We start from the raw sequence: 21,698 nt of genomic DNA, 5'->3' as shown, positions 1-21,698 counted from the left end.
TTAATGAGTATGAATTATGAGTCTACTGAATCAACTTTACTACACTTGGAATTTATTTTGTGTGTTCTAGTCTATTTTGTCTATCTCCTAACAAGGAGATTTGAATAAACTAAGACTTAATGAGAATTGTACTCACCAAACACAGTGCAGTGACTCTACAAATGAGTATTAGGTATTAATCTAATTTTTCAAGTATAGAAACTGACTTCGTGAGTTTAAGTATTACTTAAATATGCCCAATATCCCAGTGAGTAATTTCAGAAAGAATTCATATTTAATGGTAGTCCTTCTACTAAAACAGTTCATTAAAAGGTACTGTATATTCTCATCCTTATATGTGTTTGAAATTTTGAAGTACAGATAAAGGATCTCTATCTTTTCTCCCTCTCTCTAATATATTTGTATATTAAAATCATCTACATTCTTAAATCTCTTTCATCTTGAAAACAATTCTGTCAAGTATGTAGGGCAAGTGCTATTGTCCCCATTTACAGATATAAAAATCTCATTTCCAGGAAGTCAAATGTTTTCTCACTAAGCAATTATGATTAATTCCTTCTTGTTTATAATAATGCTGTCTTAAAGAAGCTATTACTGTTAAGAAGCACTGAGAAAAATTCTGTCTGAAGAAGCAGTATAGAATCAATCTTTTAAAGTAGTTTTTACCAATTTAACTATATGGTCCAGATGGCTTAATATTCATAGCTGTTATGACAGATAAATGTTGATGTCAAAAAACATTATTTAGAAAATCTGTATTTCTGACTATAGGTAATTGTTTTTATACTCACAACCAATTAGACAGTTTTAATATAAAGGACTGGAGATTGTTAGCAATTGAATTAAGACCAAAAGATTTACTGCAGTTAAAAGACAAATTTTATGATTTTTAAAGAAATGTTTAACCAATGTGAGTGAAAAGCAAGAACACAAGATGTAAGGAATTGAATGGTAACAAATATTGATTTAAACTAGTTTGTAAAGAGTGACTTTGATAATTTTGCATCTGGGAAATGGCATAACCAATATATTGTTAGAAATAGTAATTTTACCTAATGTAAAGAAAATGTTATCAAATCAGTTACGAGGATATCATTGTTGTCTATTCGAAAGAAATAGTGGCCTAAAATTATAGCAGAGATGAAGTCAGTGTGTGCAGAGAAAAGAAGGGACGGGTGCAAGAGTTACAAAGTTCAATCTGATAAGACTTGTCTGATTGCATATGATGATAAATCAGGAAAGAGGAGTAAATGAAAGATGATTCCCAGATTTCAGATAAGACTGAATGGAGAATGATGGCACCATTAAAAAAAAAATACAGGACATCAGAAAAATGGGTATAAGTAAAATGAAAGAAAGACAAATTAGCTCAGTTAGAACATGCTGAGTTTCAGAAACTAGTGTGATATTATATCAGGTGGAAATATCTTACAACTGCTAATCTGAAGTTGGATTTCAAAAAAATAAAAAAAGATTTTAGTTGGATATATAGGCTAGGAAACAGATATATAATAGAGGTGTCTGTAATTACAAAAAGTTTGGCATGGAATATATTACAGGAAATAAGAGTGTTCAAAGGATAGAGCCTTGTAAAATGCACACATTCAAATTATATAGGCATCTTTACTTATCACTAATTCTCTCTCTCTCTCTCTCTCTCTCTCAAACACACATACACACACACACACACACACACACAAACACACACACCTATTTCCAAGTCCTGGTGCTTATAGTTTCTAAATTTCTCTCCATGTCTCATCTCTGTTTCAACAGTTACTCTTACTCTGAATCCCATTATTTATCAACTAAAACACTACAATTCATTTCTTTTCTTTTTTTAAAAGATTTTATTTATTCATGAGAGACACAGAGAGAGAGAGAGAGAAGCAGAAACACAGGCAGAGGGAGAAGCAGGTTCCATGCAAGGAGCCTGACGTGGGACTAGATCCCGGGTCTCCAGGATCAGGCCCTGGGCTGAAGGCAATGCTAAACCGCTGAGCCACCCAGGCTGCCCTACAATTATTTTATAATATTTCTTGAATTTATTCTTCCAATCTATGCTTTTTCTTAAAAGAAAATAACTGCATCGTATTCCTACTTAAAGCCATTGAGTGCCTTTCTATTGCACCTGGACAAAAAGTCTAAATTTCTCAATTTGGCTTAGAAAATGTTGCGTTACCTAAGATTATGCTGTGTCTGCCCTGTATCTCACCACCTCCCTCTTCACATTTCAGCCATAACAATGCCAATTGAAATTCTTTCAATTTCACAAATGTAGAATGTTTCAATGCCCAGCTTTTGGACATGATTTTTTTGTGTTAATAAAACATTCTCTTCGACATTTTTCTAGATAACATTCTTAATGTTCATAACACAAGAATGTGCTAAAATGCTTTGGTATCACTGTAACTTCCTAAATGGGTTATTCCATTTGTTTCCACATCTCCAATTCACTCTCTAATAATTTCTCATCTTCACCATGCCAAGAGGCTGACTTCATGACTGGATCACTAGAACCTTTTCTAATTTGGCTTTGAGTGGTACTCATCCAATGGGAGACACATACAAATCAGTGGACAGAAGCAAAAAGACATCAAAGTACTTCTTTCCACCTTTCCTTGACACCACTTTCTGACAGTTAGTTGCATCTCTCTGTAACAACAATTTCCATCAAGTGGCCCCAATTCTGTGGCTCCAATAAAACTACACCCTTTGACCTTTCAGTTCTGGGAAGGTAACCATTCCTTGATGGTACAAGTGTCTGAGAATCTTAATTTTCAGTGTTTAATTAAACATACACCCTGTATATATAGAACACATTCACTGAGGTCTCTTATCTGAGTGAATTCTCATCACTGGTAATGCATAATTGATATTGAAATTGGTATCCAAGAGTAGAAACCTGACCATTAACATGGGGTTATGCATCTGGATTGCTCATATATTTGATGGAAACATGACCTCTAAGTGAGGGTAAAATTACACACTCTTGTGTAGCATGCTTTGCATCCACATTTATCCAGGTTACCACTGGTAGTAGTTTAGGACAGATTACCAATACAACACAAATCCTTGGGTGATTATATGGCTCTTGTAATTCATTGTGATAGCAACAGTGATGCATATAAAGAATATAGAATGGGCCAGTAGCTCAGAAAGTGCTGAAAAGTGTAAGAAATAATCCCACAAATTCAGATACCTAATTTAAGCCTAGAGATGAGAACTTAAATGTTTCTATGTATTCCTTTTAAAAATTATCTTTTCTCCTGTAATCATAAGATGCAGGCCTAAGCATTAGACCCAAAACCTGATTGTTTGGATTGCACAGTTATGCCAATTAAAGACATCAATGTATCAAGTTTCTTCTTCTTCTTTTTTAAAGATTTATTTATTTATTCATGAGAGACAGACAGAGAGAGAGAGAGAGAGGCAGAGACACAGGCAGAGGGAGAAACAGATTCCTCGCAAGGAGCCCGATGTGAGACTCAATCCCGGATCCTGGAATCACGACCAGAGCTGAAGGCAGGTGCTCAACCACTGAGCCACCCAGGGGTCCCTGTGTCAAGTTTCTTCTTATGCTATACTTAAACAAATAATTATAAAGAAGCAGATCCCTAAGAACTGAGAATTTAGGCAAACACTGGCCCAGTTCATACACTCAATGTGAACCCATTAAAAAAGAGTTCATTGTTCAAACAACTATATGATCTCTTGAGATAATGTCTCTTTTCCAAAAGACACAACCTCAACATCTCTCTTTGCTTCCAGAGTTAAATACCAGCATGTCACAGAAGGAGCATTGCAAGGTCTTTTATAAGGGGAAATAGAGTGCATACCAACATACCTGTGAGATCTTACTAGAAGTATGGATTCAAATGGACTCTACAGTATTAAACCAAAGAAAGCACAACCTGAAAATCACATAGTAACAAATTTTCCATTGTTGGTATACCCACCTGGGTTGTGGAATTTCATAAACTTAACTAACATAGTTTAAGCACCTGGAATGCTCTAATAAGACCTTGCAGGGAGCCTGATATGGGACTCGATCCCAGGACCCCAGGACCACGACCTGAGCCAAAGGCAGACATTCAGTCACTGAGCCACCCAGGTGCTTCCCAGTTTGCTTTTAGTTAAATTTGGCAAATGGCAGGCATTAGTGGTAGATTAAAGGGTAGGGGGATTTGAAGGATAGAGAAATGGAGAGTTCTGGGTATTTTCTCTCTCAGCACTGCAGCTTTGACTCTTGTGACTCTAGCTCCCAAACGGTTGGCCTTTCTTCAGGCTTCAGCTCCCCCTGGACTCCAGTAAGCACTATTTCTCCCTGGCTTTTTCAGCCCTATGGGTTGTAATGACCTTTTTTCTGTTGTTGGTCTCTGGATGTCTCTTAAAATCTTTCTTTATCTTTGTAAGCAGTCACCTCCCTAAATCCTTTTAATTTTAGTCATCTGACTGCTGTTTATGTCAGGGTAGTGCCTTGAATGAAACACTTTCCTCTCATTACTTCTATTCCTCCAGTATGGGTATGTGTTTACTCCATACAATCCCATGGCTGGCCCTCTGAAAATCCCTATTATCAACCAGAGTGCACTGTTTTGTCATGGTCTGTTTTGTTGTTTGTATCTCACATAAGACATAGCTAAAAGAAATATGAGACTTTTTTTTCTTTCAAAATTACTTATCTCCGGGCTGGGATAGCGTGTGGCATACAGCAAGTATGCAAGAGATTATTGTTAAGTGAATAAATTAATAAATGAACATTCACAGAATTCCAAGTCTTTGAGGTATTAAAAGGTAGATTAAAATTTTGACCTCCTGAGAAATCCAAGGAAGAAAAACATTTCAAAGGAAAAGTGGCAAATGAAAAAAAAAGTCAAAGGGAGGACAAAATAATGACATGATTATGTAGATATTTCAGTTAAGGAGAGATCAAAACTTGATGAAGTCCCAATAGTTCATTTTTGCTTTTGTTTCTTTTGCCTTTGTGGATGTATCTTGCAAGAAGTTACTATGGCCGAGTTCAAAAAGGGTGTTGCCTGTGTTCTTCTCTAGGATTTTGATGGAATCTTGTCTCACATTTAGATCTTTCATCCATTTTGAGTTTATCTTTGTGTATGGTGAAAGAGAGTGGTCTAGTTTCATTCTTCTGCATGTGGATGTCCAATTTTCCCAGCACCATTTATTGAAGAGACTGTCTTTCTTCCAATGGATAGTCTTTCCTCCTTTATCGAATATTAGTTGCCCATAAAGTTCAGGGTCCACTTCTGGATTCTCTATTCTGTTCCACTGATCTATGTGTCTGTTTTTGTGCCAGTACCACACTGTCTTGATGACCACAGCTTTGTAGTACAACCTGAAATCTGGCATTGTGATGCCCCCAGATATGGTTTTCTTTTTTAAAATTCCCCTGGCTATTCGGGGTCTTTTCTGATTCCACACAAATCTTAAAATAATTTGTTCTAACTCTCTGAAGAAAGTCCATGGTATTTTGATAGGGATTGCATTAAACGTGTATATTGCCCTGGGTAACATTGACATTTTCACAATATTAATTCTGCCAATCCATGAGCATGGAATATTTTTCCATCTCTTTGTGTCTTCCTCAATTTCTTTCAGAAGTGTTCTATAGTTTTGAGGGTATAGATCCTTTACATCTTTGGTGAGGTTTATTCCTAGGTATCTTATGCTTTTGGGTGCAATTGTAAATGGGATTGACTCCTTAATTTCTCTTTCTTCAGTCTCATTGTTAGTGTATAGAAATGCCACTGACTTCTGGGCATTGATTTTGTATCCTGCCACGCTACCGAATTGCTATTGGGACTTCATCAAGATAAGAAGCTTTTGCACAGCAAAGGATACAGTCAACAAAACTCAAAGACAACCTACAGAATGGGAGAAGATATTTGCAAATGACATATCAGATAAAGGGCTAGTTTCCAAGATCTATAAAGAACTTCTTAAACTCAACACCAAAGAAACAAACAATCCAATCATGAAATGGGCAAAAGACATGAACAGAAATCTCACAGAGGAAGACATAGACATGGCCAACATGCATATGAGAAAATGCTCTGCATCACTTGCCATCAGGGAAATACAAATCAAAACTACAATGAGATACCACCTCACACCAGTGAGAATGGGGAAAATTAACAAGGCAGGAAACAACAAATGTTGGAGAGGATGCGGAGAAAAGGGAACCCTCCTACACTGTTGGTGGGAATGTGAACTGGTGCAGCCACTCTGGAAAACTGTGTGGAGGTTCCTCAAACAGTTAAAAATACACCTACCCTACGACCCAGCAATTGCACTGTTGGGGATTTACCCCAAAGATACAAATGCAATGAAACGCCGGGACACCTGCACCCCGATGTTTCTAGCAGCAATGGCCACTATAGCCAAACTGTGGAAAGAGCCTCGGTGTCCAACGAAAGATGAATGGATAAAGAAGATGTGGTTTATGTATACAATGGAATATTACTCAGCTATTAGAAATGACAAATACCCACCATTTGCTTCAACGTGGATGGAACTGGAGGGTATTATGCTGAGTGAAGTAAGTCAGTCGGAGAAGGACAAACATTATATGTTCTCATTCATTTGGGGAATATAAATAATAGTGAAAGGGAAAATAAGGGAAGGGAGAAGAAATGTGTGGGAATTATCAGAAAGGGAGACAGAACGTAAAGACTGCTAACTCTGGGAAACGAACTAGGGGTGGTAGAAGGGGAGGAGGGCGGGGGGTGGGAGTGAATGGGTGACGGGCACTGGGTGTTATTCTGTATGTTAGTAAATTGAACACCAATAAAAAAAAATAAAAAATAAAAAATAAAAAAAATAAAAAAAAAAAAGGAGAGATCAAAACAATCAATGCAAAAGAAAGTGAGGTAAATTGGCTGACCATAACTATTTCAGTAATGAGATGCTGGTGAAAGGCAGCATGCAGCCCTCAAGAAAATAAGTTGGACTGGATAAAAAGAAATCGCAGAACACAAAACTTTTATAATAATTTTGGAAGATAAATATAGGAAAATGATGAGATCATAAATTCAGGGTTATCAGAGTTGAAAGGTTTATTTAGGGGAAGAAAAGAGAAGTAGGATAGCAGGAAGGCAATTTGGGCGATTTGAAAGAACTGACCAAAAGTAGCAGGAGGTAAAAAGTCGAATGATGTTAAAATAACTGCCTAGTGTGGCAACTAATGCTGAGAGAGAGGGAGAAAGAGAAGGAGTTGGCTGAACAAATGGGAATTATTGAACATCTGTAAATTGTAATGAGAATAAAGAAAATGCTCATCACAAACAAGAGAGAAGAAAAGAACAAGATATTAAGACAAATTATATCTTTCCTACTTTTAGATATCATGAAGATACAAGATAAATCAGCAATTATTCACCTTAAGGTTTTATTCACTAAAATCATACTGAAATGAACAATTATGGGAGAAACAGAACATAGAACTAAGCAAGATTTCCTAAGCTTAAGTCAGAAATTGACACATAGCCTTCTTCAGAAGTAATTTCTCTTGACCTAAAGTTGGTTTGTAAACTCAGAAAAGATCAGGGCTACTAAATTTCCAGAGCTGTGGAGTTGCTTTGAAGAGTTCTCCAGGGAGTTTCTATTTTATTGTACAAAACTCATGAGTGTTTCTTAAACCGACCTATGTTCAAGGGTCATTTTAGTACTCCACTTTTTTATTTTCTTGGTGATCTTCACAGTTATTTGGTCTGTATATATTTGGTTTGGTAGTTAATATTAGCACTTGGAGTCTTGTTGTTTTATGCTTACCTAATTATAATAAATTTAGCATCAGAATCTTTGTGGAGAAATTTCCATTAAAATTCAATCCGATGAAAAAGTTATTTGGTCATTCAAAGCAGACCTAACAAAGATGACAATTTTCCTCCAGTCTCCTGGGTTTGTTTGTTTGTTTGTTTGTTTTGTAAATTTTTTGTCCATATTATTTAGGTAAGCTCAATTTTAAACTGAGGATTATCAAAGTCTATCATAGCTATTGACTTCATGGCATTCAACTATGTAATGAAAGAAGATTGTAATCAGAAGATTGATTTTCTATCTTGAGTCTTGTAGGTAGAATTTTTTAACTGGTGATTAAATGTAATATAGGGTTGCTTTGAAAACTGGTTGAAGAAGAAAAAATATTGAAATTATTGGAGTTACAAAGCACTGAAGGCAACTGGGCCAAGGTATCAAAAGAAGTATCAACTTTGGTATCACAGTGTTTATAAATAACAATATCTAGAATGAGCAGTACATTTATTAAATACCCACCAAATGCCAGCAATTAAACTATGCATTTTGGGTAGCTCATGTAATACTTCAAGAGCACTACAAATAGAATTAATTGCCCCATAATCAATGCACAATAATGTTGAAGGTCTTATAGGCAGTCCTGCTGATCTGATCCAAGCTTGATAGATCCTGGCTGCTCTCACCTGTGGATTTGTGACCAACTGGCTAGTAGACTACGGTCTGGTTGGTCATAGATGACCTCACCTGAGATGATTCATTTCCGGTCTTTGTAGTTTATCTCCCTTACTGGGTTTGTTATCATGGCAGAGGTCAAGTTCTGAGGAAAAGATCCCTTGAGCCTTACTTAGAAATTGGCAAACTGTCATATCCTCCATATTTATTGACCAAACACAAGTCAAAAGTCAAGTATAGATATAAGAGGTAGAAAAGTAGAATTCATCATTGATAGAAGGAGCTGAAAAGCCACATTGCAAAGAATATTTGAATAAGAACTATTAAATGAGTTAATGCAAATAATCTATCACAATGTCTTTTAGGTAAATATCAGCTAGAAATCAACCCTAATGATTCTGACCTGAATATCAATGTGTTCTCTCTCATTACCAATAATGAATTGATAAAGAAGAAAACTGTGTGCCAGGATCTGAATTACTTATAATATGGGAGTAATATAGATGTCGATGAACTACAGTACTGAGCATTGGGAAAAGGTGGTATAACCAAATGACATGGACTTCAATAGAGAAGACAACAATCTGACTTCTATCTCTACCTGTAACAGAAATATATGAAAAAAGAGCCACATTCACCTGAAATGCTTGCTTGGGAAATGAACAAGTTCCAAAGAAAAACAAGTTTCTGTGAAAGAAAGAAAATATAAGGTAAATACTAAGGATTTGGTAATGAAATTCAGTTCTCAGTCTAAAAACATAGTAAAGCTTGTAGAGAGGCTGATAATGGATGTACACAGAGTGAGGAAAAATAGAGGAAGTATAGGAATTATATTCAGGCAACATATAGGTTATAAAATTATCTTCCTACAAGGCAGTATATCTGAATATAAGCTTATCATTAAGATGAAACGGTGGTTTCTGTTGATTAAATAGATACATGTACCATTTCCTCTCCCAAAGTCCCATTAAAATACTGGTAGGAAATATTCAAAAGAACATAATAACTGAAAAACAAAATGAATGGACAGGAGATATGAGTGACAAAATCTAGACAAATAAAGCTCAAAATAGTCCAAAATAATTGACTTAGCAGTCAAAGAAAGCTAAGAATGAATTTCATCCCTGAGTTGAACACCAGAAATGTGATGACATAGAATCAGGAATAGTTTAGTTGAAAAAAAGCAGGCAAAGGAGAACTTGAAAAATACTTATGGTTCTTAAGCTCTACTTGAGGCTATATAGTATTATTGAAAATATATTGTAATTGTTAAAGATGTATACTATAATCCCCATAGGCAATCAACAATAAAACAAAAATTATAGCAAATAAGCCAACAACAACAAAAAAACATAAAATGGAATCCTAAAAAAATTTCTATTAATACAAAAGATAGAAAAAGAAAAAAAGAAGAAACAAAGAACAGATGGGATATATTAAGAACTAATACTAGATACAAATCCAATCACATTTATAATAACATTAAATGTAAACAAAATAAACACAGGAATCAAAAAGTAAAAATTATCAGATTGGATTTTTCAAAAAGCAAGGCTGGATTTTATGTTCTTATAAGAAATTTATTTTAAAATAAAAATATGAGTAAATTAGAAATAAAGGAGGGTGAATATATTATACTAATGCTAATCAAAAGAAGGGTGGGGAGGGCATATTAATATCAGATGAGTATATTTTAGAGCACAAAATATTACCAGGGTTAAATGGTGTCACTTCATAATGATTGAGGTCAATTTAAGAAAGCATAAAAATCCTAGCCATTTATGCAACTAATAACAGAGCTCAAAGTGAAGCAAAAACTCAGGGGAACCGGAGGAGAAAATAGACAACTCCACAGTTACGACCAGAGAGTTTAACACCTTTCTACCAATAATTAATAGGATAAGTAGACAGAAAGTCAGTAAGGATATAGAAGATTTGGACATCACTACCAACCAATTTGATCTTCTATCTTTTATAAGGTACCCTAACCAACAGAAGTAGGAAACATTTTCAATTACACATAGACTATTTGCCAAAAGAGACCATATTCTGAGCCATAAAATATACAATACAGTCCAATAGTTTAAACTCATGCACTGTATATTCTCTAAACTGTACATTCTCTAATCATGGAATTAAGTTAGAAGTCAACATTTGAAAGATATCTGGAAACACCCTCAAAATAATTGTACTCTAAATACTACATTTCTAAAGAGCACAAAGATCAAATAAATAATTAAAAGTGATATATGTAACTCTTGAATAAAAATTAAAGCACAATGTAAGAAAATTTATGAGAGAAAGCTACAACAATATTTAGAGGGAATTTATAGCAACACACATTAGAAGAAGAAAGTTGTCAAATCAGTGTAAGCTTCCCTCATAGGTTGGGAACTCCAATGGATGGTCCCAGGCTCCTTTGGCAGTTGCCTTGGGCATTGTTTAGAATACAGAGGACAAGCTATTACTGCGCTGTAACAACATTGTACTTCAAGGGCAATCCAGCTGCTTTGACAATATAGTGTCCCACCCAGCCATGACTGTGGTCATTCTTTTTATGCACCAAATCTGCTGTATCTATGAAAGGTTCAGTTGCTAGGGCTTGTACACGAACTAGGACATCAGCTTCCCAATTGCTGGGGGGGAGGGGAGGATGTTCGAGCCTTACCAGCTGGGATGTGGAAGATGATGAGAACCACCTCAGAAGTTTCTATGTGAACCCAAATGTCTTTCCACACATTCTCATCCCTAAACCCCTGGGCAAGGGCTTATTTGTGATTATTAATCCTTGGTTTCCCATTGTCCAAGTCATAGGGTTAATCCCTTTAGAATACTCCACTATCGGGGCCAATGGTTAATAGCCAGGGCTCACTGATGATGTATCACCCCCAGACTGATGCAGTTTACTCCTGTTTACATCCACAAGGGGTCAGTGCTGAGTTGAATAGCAACTACAGTCCGTGTGGATAGATTGACCAGACCAGATCGGTCCGTATATCAGGCATCAGTGGAAGTGGCCCCTTTTCCCTCTCTATGGACCACAGGGGCTGCTACAGAAATAGGACTGGAGGTATTTGCAGGATCCACATACTCTACACGACCTAGTGGCACCCACATTTCTAGGTGAAAGGTGATCCCCTGCAGCAAATTCATATGCCACTTAGTCAAAGTGGGAGTTTGATCCATGGCAGAACATGGAACATGTTCTCTACTTCACCCTTTCAGAAGCAGGGAAGTTACCACCATGTGCTGCTCCTTCATGAATGGCTCTACCTAGAGGAGTGCTGGGTACACCATTAGGAGTTGCAGTTCTGTGAGAGTCTAAGGGGTTTCTGCCCTCCTTGCAGAGCTGAAACCAAAATCTAAAGGACACTCTCTCCTTCTGTTGTCTCTGTCACAGTGCCCGACCCATCCCCCCCGGAGTCACAGACACCTCTAATTCAAATGTTAGCCCTGCTGGGGAGATGCCTAGAGCTTCCATCAGCCTCACTCATATTTTCATCTTCTCAAAGGTGCTTGCTCTTCTAATTCCAAGTTCCACATGTACCCATTTTTTTTTTTTTTTGAGAGTATAAGGGATGGAGACACTGCTCCCAGAAGGGGATAAAAGTCCTCCAAAGCCCTCAAGTCCCTATAACAGCTTGTACCTCTTGCATATTCTTAGGGGTTGAATAGGTTTATACCTGATCGATGACAGCTTCTGGGACCAAACATGTCTTAACATGACTAAAAGACTCCTAAAAATTTTATGGTGGTGCCTGGGCTTTGGATTTTTCTGTAGGTTCACTGCCTGTCCATTCCCTCACAAATGTCCTGCAACAGAGGCAAATCTTCACATGTTAGTAGTCGGCCATCAATGTAATGGGCCCATTGTATTGATGTGAGGAAGGATAACAGGGATCTTGGGCTGTCATCGCATGACACATGGTGGGCTGTGCAATTGACCTTGGGGAAGCCCCCGAAAGCCCCATTTTTGCCCCTTCCACGTGAAGGGAAATTGCTCTTGTGACTTGGGTGCTGAGGATTTTCTGAAAAAGGTGTTTGCTAAGTCCAGCTCAGCATAGTGCACTCCTAGGACCCTGGGCCAGGTATGTAAGATGGTGGCCATGTTGGGCACAGCTACACGGATGGGGGGGCATTACCATGTTCAGTTCTCAGGTGTCCATAGTCATCTGCCATGAAGCTTATTTACAGGTCACACGGGCTATGGAAAGCACTGCAAGCAGGAAGTACAGTGCCCACAGGGCAGTTCCTGCATAGTTTCTCCTATCTCCTTATGCCCCAGGGAATTTATATTGATTGACAGTGACCACTCCTCATGGGGGCAGCAGGCTTACTGGTTACCAGTTGGCATTTTTTTTCCTGGACTGGCTTAATTACTAACACAAAGGTAGAGTTTACCAATAGAGTTTTGCAATTTGACCTGCAATGCACAATATGCACATATGTGCCTACATTGCAATATGGACATAATATTAATGTATAATACATTCTGTTATCATAGAGACAAAACCTCATATTCACATGAGAAAGAATGCCTAATTTGTAGTATCAAATATACACTACAAAGAATGTCCTGACCATAACTGTTTGCCCTCCATTACTCTCAATGGTGCTGTGGGGGCACCTTCTGTGGGTTACCACTTATTAGAGTACATTCAGATTCAGTGTCAACTGGAGCAGTCACCCTTTGTTTACTTCTGGAGGACCAGTGAATGGTGAATTTGTTTTGAGAGCTCTGATCACCTCCAATAGCTCTTACCTGGAGGCAATCTAGATCTGCATCCTGTACTTAGGACATGGGAGCCACCCATCCCTAATAGTACTATGTCCCTGAGGCCTCTGCTGGAGCAGACAGGGCATCAGGAATGGTAGGAGAAGATGGGGCAGGTCTGAACCATTGTTCTGGTTTTAAGACTTTCCATAGACCAACCAACACAGCGTTGCCAGTTCATCTATTCAAATGGAATCCCTGAAGCAATGAGGTCAAACTAAATTTCTTCCAGACCCTTTAGAACCAATTGGTATAGCCTTTTAGCTTTTGCAGCTCCCTCTGTCTCAGGTCTTTTCCATGCCCATACTCATTCCTGGGATTTGTCAGTCTCCCCTAGACCAGCAATGGATTGCCCAACAACATAAATATTTTGTCCCATGACTGAGCTCAGCAGGGATAATCAGCATCCCACACTAGATGCTGGGGTGGACTGGGGAATCTTAGTTTTCTATTTTTTTTTCCTTTTTAAGAGGTTTTATTTATTTATGTGAGAGAGAGAGAGAGAGATCACGAGCGGGGCGGGGAGGGAAGAGTAGAGGTGGAAGCAGACTCCCCACTGAGCCGGGAGCCCACTGAAGGACTTAATCCCAAGAACCCAAGATCATGACTGGAGCCGAAGGCAGACACTTAACCAACTGAGCCACCAGGTGCCCAAGAATCTCAATTTTCATTCCTGCAGTGAATGTAGCTTGATTAGCATCTTCAGAGACACAGATGTATATGGCCTAGCTCATTCTCAACTCCCTAAAAATTTGTTGTACATCCTCTATAGATTTCCAGGGCCCCACATGCCGAGAGAAGTCCTCTTGTTCGAGCAAACCTCCCTGCAAGCTAGAATAATCCAAAGACATGAGTACCTTGAATCTCCAAGCACTATGTATGCACTAATGGAGAGCTGAGTGTGTGTGAGGCTGCCTCTGCCTCTTGCTTGATCAGAAAAATGCCAACAACTCTTCCTCCCCCTCCCCATATTCCCTTAGCTGCACTAACCACGCCTGGATACTTTCCCTGGCCTTTTGCTGGAACTTGGCAGCTGTATCAATAAGCTCCATGGGAGTATATTCTCTCATAGTGAACGTTTCCTGAATTGGAGCTGCCCTGCCGGCTGGAGTTGCTTTGCTTTTGCTTTCCTTTGTTTGGGGTCGGATGGCAGGAGGCTTTCATCCACTTCACTGTCAATCAGCACAACACCTCCTCTTCACTCTCCTCACCCTCCCAGGGAATCCACCTCTTAGCGTCCTATCAGGCTTTGTCACAAGCACTCAGATCTTCATCTGTGTCAGCCTGAGCCCTCCTAGCTCAGCAAAAGAGCATACTGAGGTCTCCAACTGATTATCCTGCTCTCCCACCTTGTCTGTTGCCCTGAAGCCAGCAGAGTAGTAGCTTTCACCTCAGCTTTCCTTCCAACTTTCTAACCTGAGCTTCAGCCTCTAGTTGAACATTGATGGCCAGCCAGACGGCCTACAGTAGAGGCCAGCCCCCTGGGGCAGCAATTTGCTTTCCTTCTCTGCCACATTGTCCTCTGGGCAGTTCCACAAACAAGTACTTTGAAGCAGCTGGCAGCCCACAAGCTTCTGATCTACAGGAACTTTTCCCCACAGAGAGGCTGATGGCCAATGCTGGATTTCCCCCACAGATGCCTCTTTTCCAAGGCCCATATTTTGGTCTCCTGGCTGGCTTATTAATTGTTGATTCACAAACTGGCCCTGTACATGGAGAGACTGAAAAAAAAAAAAAAGCAGGCCACTCCAGATAGGTAGGTGCCAGGTTTAACCAACAAGGAAACTTCCTCAGGAGGCTTGTCTTAGGCAGCTGCAAGATGAAGATCTCCACATCTGCTGACCAGTATCTTAAAAGTTCATATAGATGCATTAGCTGGGTGCAGTCACCAATATAATCCAGACATATATCTCAACAATATGATTGATAGTGTTCCAAAGTTACATCCTTGGGGAAGCTTCTAGTGCATGGAAGGCAAGAGGAACACACAGTCCAGGTCAAGGGAGTAGATAAGGAGTCTTTAATTGCCTGGATTGTACTTGAGAGTAAGCAGGTGGTCATATCCTCTCAATGACCTCCTCCAAAAAAAAAAAAAGGTACAAAGTTTCAGTTATGGAGATGAATAAGTTCTAGATATTTAATGTAAAGCATGGTGACAATAATTAATACTATATTAACTATACAGATAGTGTGTTGAAGTGTGTGGAGAGGAAAAGAATACTTCAATAGGGTTTGGGAATAAATTATAAACTGCCCAGAATTCTAGGTACTCCATATTAAGAAAACCATAATAAACCATAATCCTCTAGAATACACAAAGTTTTACAGAAATTAAATGGAACCATAGTACATTGCATAGCTCAACTGTGAATAATGTTTACATTTTCATAGCACAAACAATATTATCTATTTAACAAAAAATACTATGGATATAACCATACTGGGAAAATAGAGAAAGACGTATGCATGATGGAGGTAAGTAGAAAACCTGCAGTAGGAAGTCAACAGATATATCTAATACAGGAAAATCAAGAAAAAATAAAATAATTACATTATTTAAAATAAGATACTAAGAAAATACAGGAATAAAATATGTGTAAAAGTTCCTCTGAGGGGCAGAGATTTGGTGTTGTTGAGGTATAAAGTTTTTTTTTTTAATTTTGATTATAAACCATACATAACTATTTGACTTTTAAGAGTATGTGCATATTTTGAAGTGATGAAGTATAAAATTAAAATTAAAGAGTTAAAATAGGAAAAGGCTAGCTCTGCATAATGTAGTGACTACAATGAATAGTATTATAGTTTAATGTTAATTGTAACAAAACTTTAATAGTTTGGAGGAAAAATAATTTCAAGGTTTACTCTAAGATTATAAAGTTATGATATTATTAAAATGGAAATATGAACACTTGACTCATTAGGTTGTCCTCATAATATGACAATTTCTTTAAAGTCTCTCTCTCTCTCTCTCTCTCTTTCTTCCTGCCTCTCCTTTAACTTAAGCCTTCCTTACAAGGAGTATTTAACTTAAATTCTCAGCAATGTCCACATGTAACACAAAAAGAGACTATCAGTCTCTTTGCCACTAGGCAACTGTCAGTTTTCACTAAGTCCAATTATCATTGGGTATCACTGTAAGTTAATTTGTTACCTGATTCGTTTCACTGCATCTTCAGACCTGTTTTACTTGCTCTTATGACAGATGTATTTCTGCCATTTTAGCCATTGAAGCGAACTGCAGAAGGCAATTGATTATTGAGGAACAATAACTCAGCTACACAGCAGCACCATCTTTTGGCCTTTGAAGGAAAATGATACAAACTTGTCAATTATGAAGTCTATATTTCTGGCATGCTTAGTAGAAGAGTCACTTTTGCAGTATAACTTAAGAAAATGGCTTCAAAAGGAATGAAAGCAATATTTTGCATGACACAAGTTTCCACAAAAAACAGATGATTTGAAAAAACAACTATATTTTATTCATTTAATAAAAATTATAGTTTTAGTTAGAAACTGCTTACCTTTGAAATTGTTAGTGTCTTCATTATTATAAACTCAATATGCATTTTGTGTGATTTTTTAATATTGAAAATTTTAAATTACTTGATATTTCTGACTTCTGAGAGAACTTTCTGCAATATACTTATTTGTCGGAATACAGTTTCTTTCACTTATCTTTAGAGTAGTAATATATTTCTTCCCAAATATTCATGATTTTAATATGTATTTATCAAATGTTCCTATCTTTTCAAAACCTATTATCAAGTATTTCATGAAGAAAATTTTCAGAAAGTACAAACCCTATGAAAACTGGATTTTAAGTCAATATGAATGATAACATATGCTGTGTCTTAGAATATAATTTTATTCTGTCATTACTAATTTAGTTACAGAAATTAAATATATGAAATAAACAGAATGCATCATCAAAAAAATGTAAGTTTTCTTCTGATCCTAAAAATGACTAGCTGGTTATATGAGACGGGTAATTCAATCTCTATTTTATACAGACAAAAATATATTCTAATATGGATCTAAATAATTGCCTTTGTAATTCACTTAGATGTATCTGATATATTTTTTTACAATGTTAATTTTGCACTGTGATTTCTTTAATTTTATCAAATAAAACCTTGTGGCATTTACATTTTTTCTAATTACATTTTCCCACTATAATCTTTGCTTTATACCTGTATGTGTAAGCTTTAAGAAAATGCTTATTTCTACATTCCTTAAAAAAGTACTTTTTCTACAGTCTTTTTCATTAAAATCAATCTTATAGTATAGGCTTAAAATATTCATAATTCCTTTTCTCCTCTCCAATACTGGTGTGTCATTTAGACCACTGGTTTGGATCATATTCAGAAATAAAAAAATATGAAATAATCCACTGTATTTTCCAAGTTATCGAGATTTCAGATCTAGATCTGTGCTGGTTAATATAATAGCTACCTACTGTATGTAACTGTTTACATTTTTTTAGTTAAAATTTAGTTTGTCAGTCATAGTAGACACATTTCAAATGTTAAGTAGCTACAAGTGGCTAGTGGCTTGTTAAAATGAAAGACTATTAAAAATGAAGACTATTTCTAACATCATAGAAGTACTATTGAACAGCAGTAATGATTATTTATACATGAAATAATATTATCTGAAAAGTTAGTAGAAATCTAATGGTATACCAGATTTTCAACAGCAAGTTGAAGTAAATAAGATCCATAAACTTTTAAGTGGCTATTTTTAAAATAATAGTAAGAACTCAATAACTATTGGGCATTAGTTTTTAGCATTGAAATCATTAAAACTTAAATCTTATGCTACTCTAAAGTTTTTTTTAAATTCAAGAATACAGATATTTCTGATAAAAAAATGCATTTCCCTTTATTAAGTTGTGAAAGTCATAAAAACATTTCAAGTCAAATAGGTAGTATCTAAAAGAAATTTGCTAGGGCCTTAAAAAAAAAAACAAAACTGTAAATACCTCTCTACATATTTATCTTCACAAAACATCTCAGTCAAACCATAGTCAGAAGGGGAAAAAAATCAAACAAACACTGTTGATTGTCTTACTTGGTAGGAAGGAAGTCTAGGCATCTTGATTCAATGTATTTCTGTTTGCTATATACAGTTAATAAGAGGTTATGAGTTGTTTTTCCTAAACCACATATACATTTTAAATTATTGATGTGTGAATGTAATATATTTAAGGTCTCTGGCTTCCTTTGTTTAGTTGAAGTTATGTAATCAATTTCTACATGTATGTTTAGATTCTTGTGTTTTCCTATATATCCTGTCAATTCTTTGTATAAATGGTATACATGGGGTACAGGGGGCAATAGTTGGTTGCCTACCCAGTCCACAAATATTACCACTTCCCATGAACAGAGACATGTACCTGGCAGACATATTCATGTTAAATGGAGCATCACACTCAGTCAATTGTTCTGGGGTTATACCAGCTTTATATACTGAGCACAATTTAGATCTACCTAATGGTCCCTCTCAGAATTGGAAAACAAATTCAGAGAGCTAGCCATCCCTTATGTGTGGCTAGAACCCTAGAACATGAATTTTGGTATATTGAACCTGAAAAAAAAATTCTAGTTGCTTTCTTTTTCTAAAAAGATTTTATTTGCTTATACATGAGAGACACAGAGAGAAGGAGAGAGAGAGGCAGAGACACAGGCAGAGGGAAAAGCATGTTCCATGTAGGGAGCCTGACTTAGGACTCGATCCCAGGACTCAAGGATCACGCCGTGGGTCAAAAGCAGGCGCTAAGCCGCTGAGCCACCTAGGCATCCCTAGTTTCTGACACAAATGTTAAAATAGTCAAATGAAGACTAATAAAGCAATATACTAGGTTCTTAGATCTAATTCATTAAGCTGCATTTGTCAGTGTAATCTCAGCAGTGCTCTAGTAGCAAATGGCCCTGCAATCTCACTGCCTTTCAGCAACATTTCATGCTCAAGATTATATCCATTTCAGGTCAACTCTATAGTTCTTCACATTTTCTGCAGAGTGGGACCAACACTCTAGTTGCTAACCGGAACATGACAGTCACATTGTAGCAGGAAAAGTGTCATCAGAACTACATGATTCCCCTTATTTCTTCTGTACAAAAGAAACACTTGCAACCTCCACTCATATTTCAGGGAATAAACTAGGTCATATTGCCAAGACAGATAACAATGGAGTGGGGGAAAAAAAGTGATTCACTTTCCAGATCAAGACCAATAGGCAGAAGTGAAAATATATTTCGAATTTACCTCAAGGCTCTTTCTAAAACCTGATACATATTTAATCTTGGAACATTGAAGACTTGCCTCTGATTGATATCAGCAAAAATTTCTATTTTGTTATAATATGCATTTTTTCACTTTTGCTTTATTGCAGTTAAATATGCACAACATACCATTTACCATTTCAACCTTTTTTAAGTTCAGTGGTATGAGGCATATTCACAATGTTGTGCAACCATCACCACCATCTATCTCCAGAACATTTTTTATTATCTCCAACTAAAATTCTGTACCCATCAAACATTAACTCTCCATAGCCCCTCCCCCTTATCCTGGTAGACCCCAATTCTACTTTCTGTCTCTATGAATTTGACTACTCTAGATACCAAATTTAAGTGGACTCATACTTTGTCATTTGGTATTTGTCATTTTGTAACTGGCTTCTTTCACTCAGCATGTCTTCAAGGTTTATCCATGTTGTAGTATGTGTCAGATTATGTTTCTTTTTGTGGTTCAATAATATTCCATGGTATGTATAGCTACATCTTCAAAGATTTTTAACATTTATTTGAGTGAGAGGGAGAGCAGGGCAGGGGGCAAAGGGAGAAAATACCAAGCAGACTTTGCACTGAGCATGGAGCTGGAGATGGGGCTTGACCTCATGACCCTGAGATCATGGCCTGAGTCAAAATCAAGAATTGAATGCTCAACCAACTGAGTTCTCCCGGCAATGCTGTATATTTACATTTTATTTATCGATTCATCTGTCAGTGAACATGGGGCTGCTTCTAACTTTTAGCTATTGTGAGTAATGTTGCTATGAATAGAGGTGCAAAATAATTATGAGTTCCTTCTCTCAATTCCTTTGAACATATAAAGATAAGTGAAATTGCTGGACCATATGGCAATCTATTTTAACTTTAATTTCTTGAATTCTGTTTTAACATTATTTTCCACAGAAGCTACACTAATTTACAGACCCACTAGTAATGCACAAGGGCTCCAGTTTCTCCACATTCTTGCCAACACTTGTTACTTTCTGTGTTGTTGTTGTTAATAGTCATAGTAATGAACGTGAAGTGGTATTTCATTATAATATTGACTAGAATTTCCCTAAACATTAATGATGTTGAACATCTTTTCTTCTATTTACTGGTTATTTGTATGTTTTTCTTAGAGAAATACCTATTCAAACTTTTTCCATTTTTAAGTCATATTTTTTGTCGTTAGTGAGTAATAGGAGTTCGCTAGTTATGCTGAATTTGACCCTTTACGCTATATTTGATTTGCAAATTTGCTCCCCCATTCTATGAAGTACCTTTTCACTTTGTTGGTAGCATGCTTTGATGCATAAAAGTTTTAAATTTTGACATAGTCTGATTTGTGTCTTTTTTCCCTCTACTGTTTTTGGTGTCATATCCAAGAAATCATTGCTAAGTCCAATGTTGAGGTTTTCCCCTATGTTTTCTTCTAAGAATTGTATCATTTTAGCTCTGGTATTTTAATTTTTGTATATGGTGTAAGGGAAGATCCTAACTTTAATTTTTTGCATGTGGATATTCAGTCTTCCCAGTACTATTTCCCAAAAACATCCTTTTTATTTGAATGGTCTTGGCAACCTCATTGAAAGTCATTTAATCATATATGCAAGGCTTAATTCTGGCATTATATTACATTCCATTTATCTGTATGTCTGGCTTTCTGCCAATATTACATAGTTTCTACTAGTCTGGCTTTGTAGTAATTTTTTTAAATCAGGAAACATGAGACCTCCAACTTTTCTTTTCAAGATAGTTTTGGCTATTTGGAGATCCTATATAAATTACAGCGTGCATTTTTCTCTTCCTGCATACATGCTGGAATTTTGAGCTGGATTGCATTAAATCTGTAGATTGGTTTGGATAGTAATGATACCTTAATATTAAGGTGAACATGGATGTCATTTCACTTATCTGTATCTTCTTTAATTTCTTTCAACAGAGCTTTCTACTTTTGGATGTATGATCTTTTTATCTCCTTGGCTAACAATGTTTTATTATTTTGTATCCTACAACTTTGTTGAATTCATTTATTAGTTGTAACTGTTTTTGTTTGTTTCTGGTGTGTGTGTGTATGTGTGTGTGTGTGTAACTTTAGGATTTTCTACATATAAAATCATTTCATCTGCAAACATATAATTGTGCTTCCTTTCCAATTGGAGTGCATTTTATTTATTTTTCTTGCCTAATTGCTC

The sequence above is a fragment of the Canis lupus genome, chromosome 25 (assembly GCF_048164855.1).
Source record: "Canis lupus baileyi chromosome 25, mCanLup2.hap1, whole genome shotgun sequence".
Taxonomy (NCBI): Eukaryota; Metazoa; Chordata; class Mammalia; order Carnivora; family Canidae; genus Canis; species Canis lupus.
Note: the sequence above shows the minus strand (reverse complement) of the source record.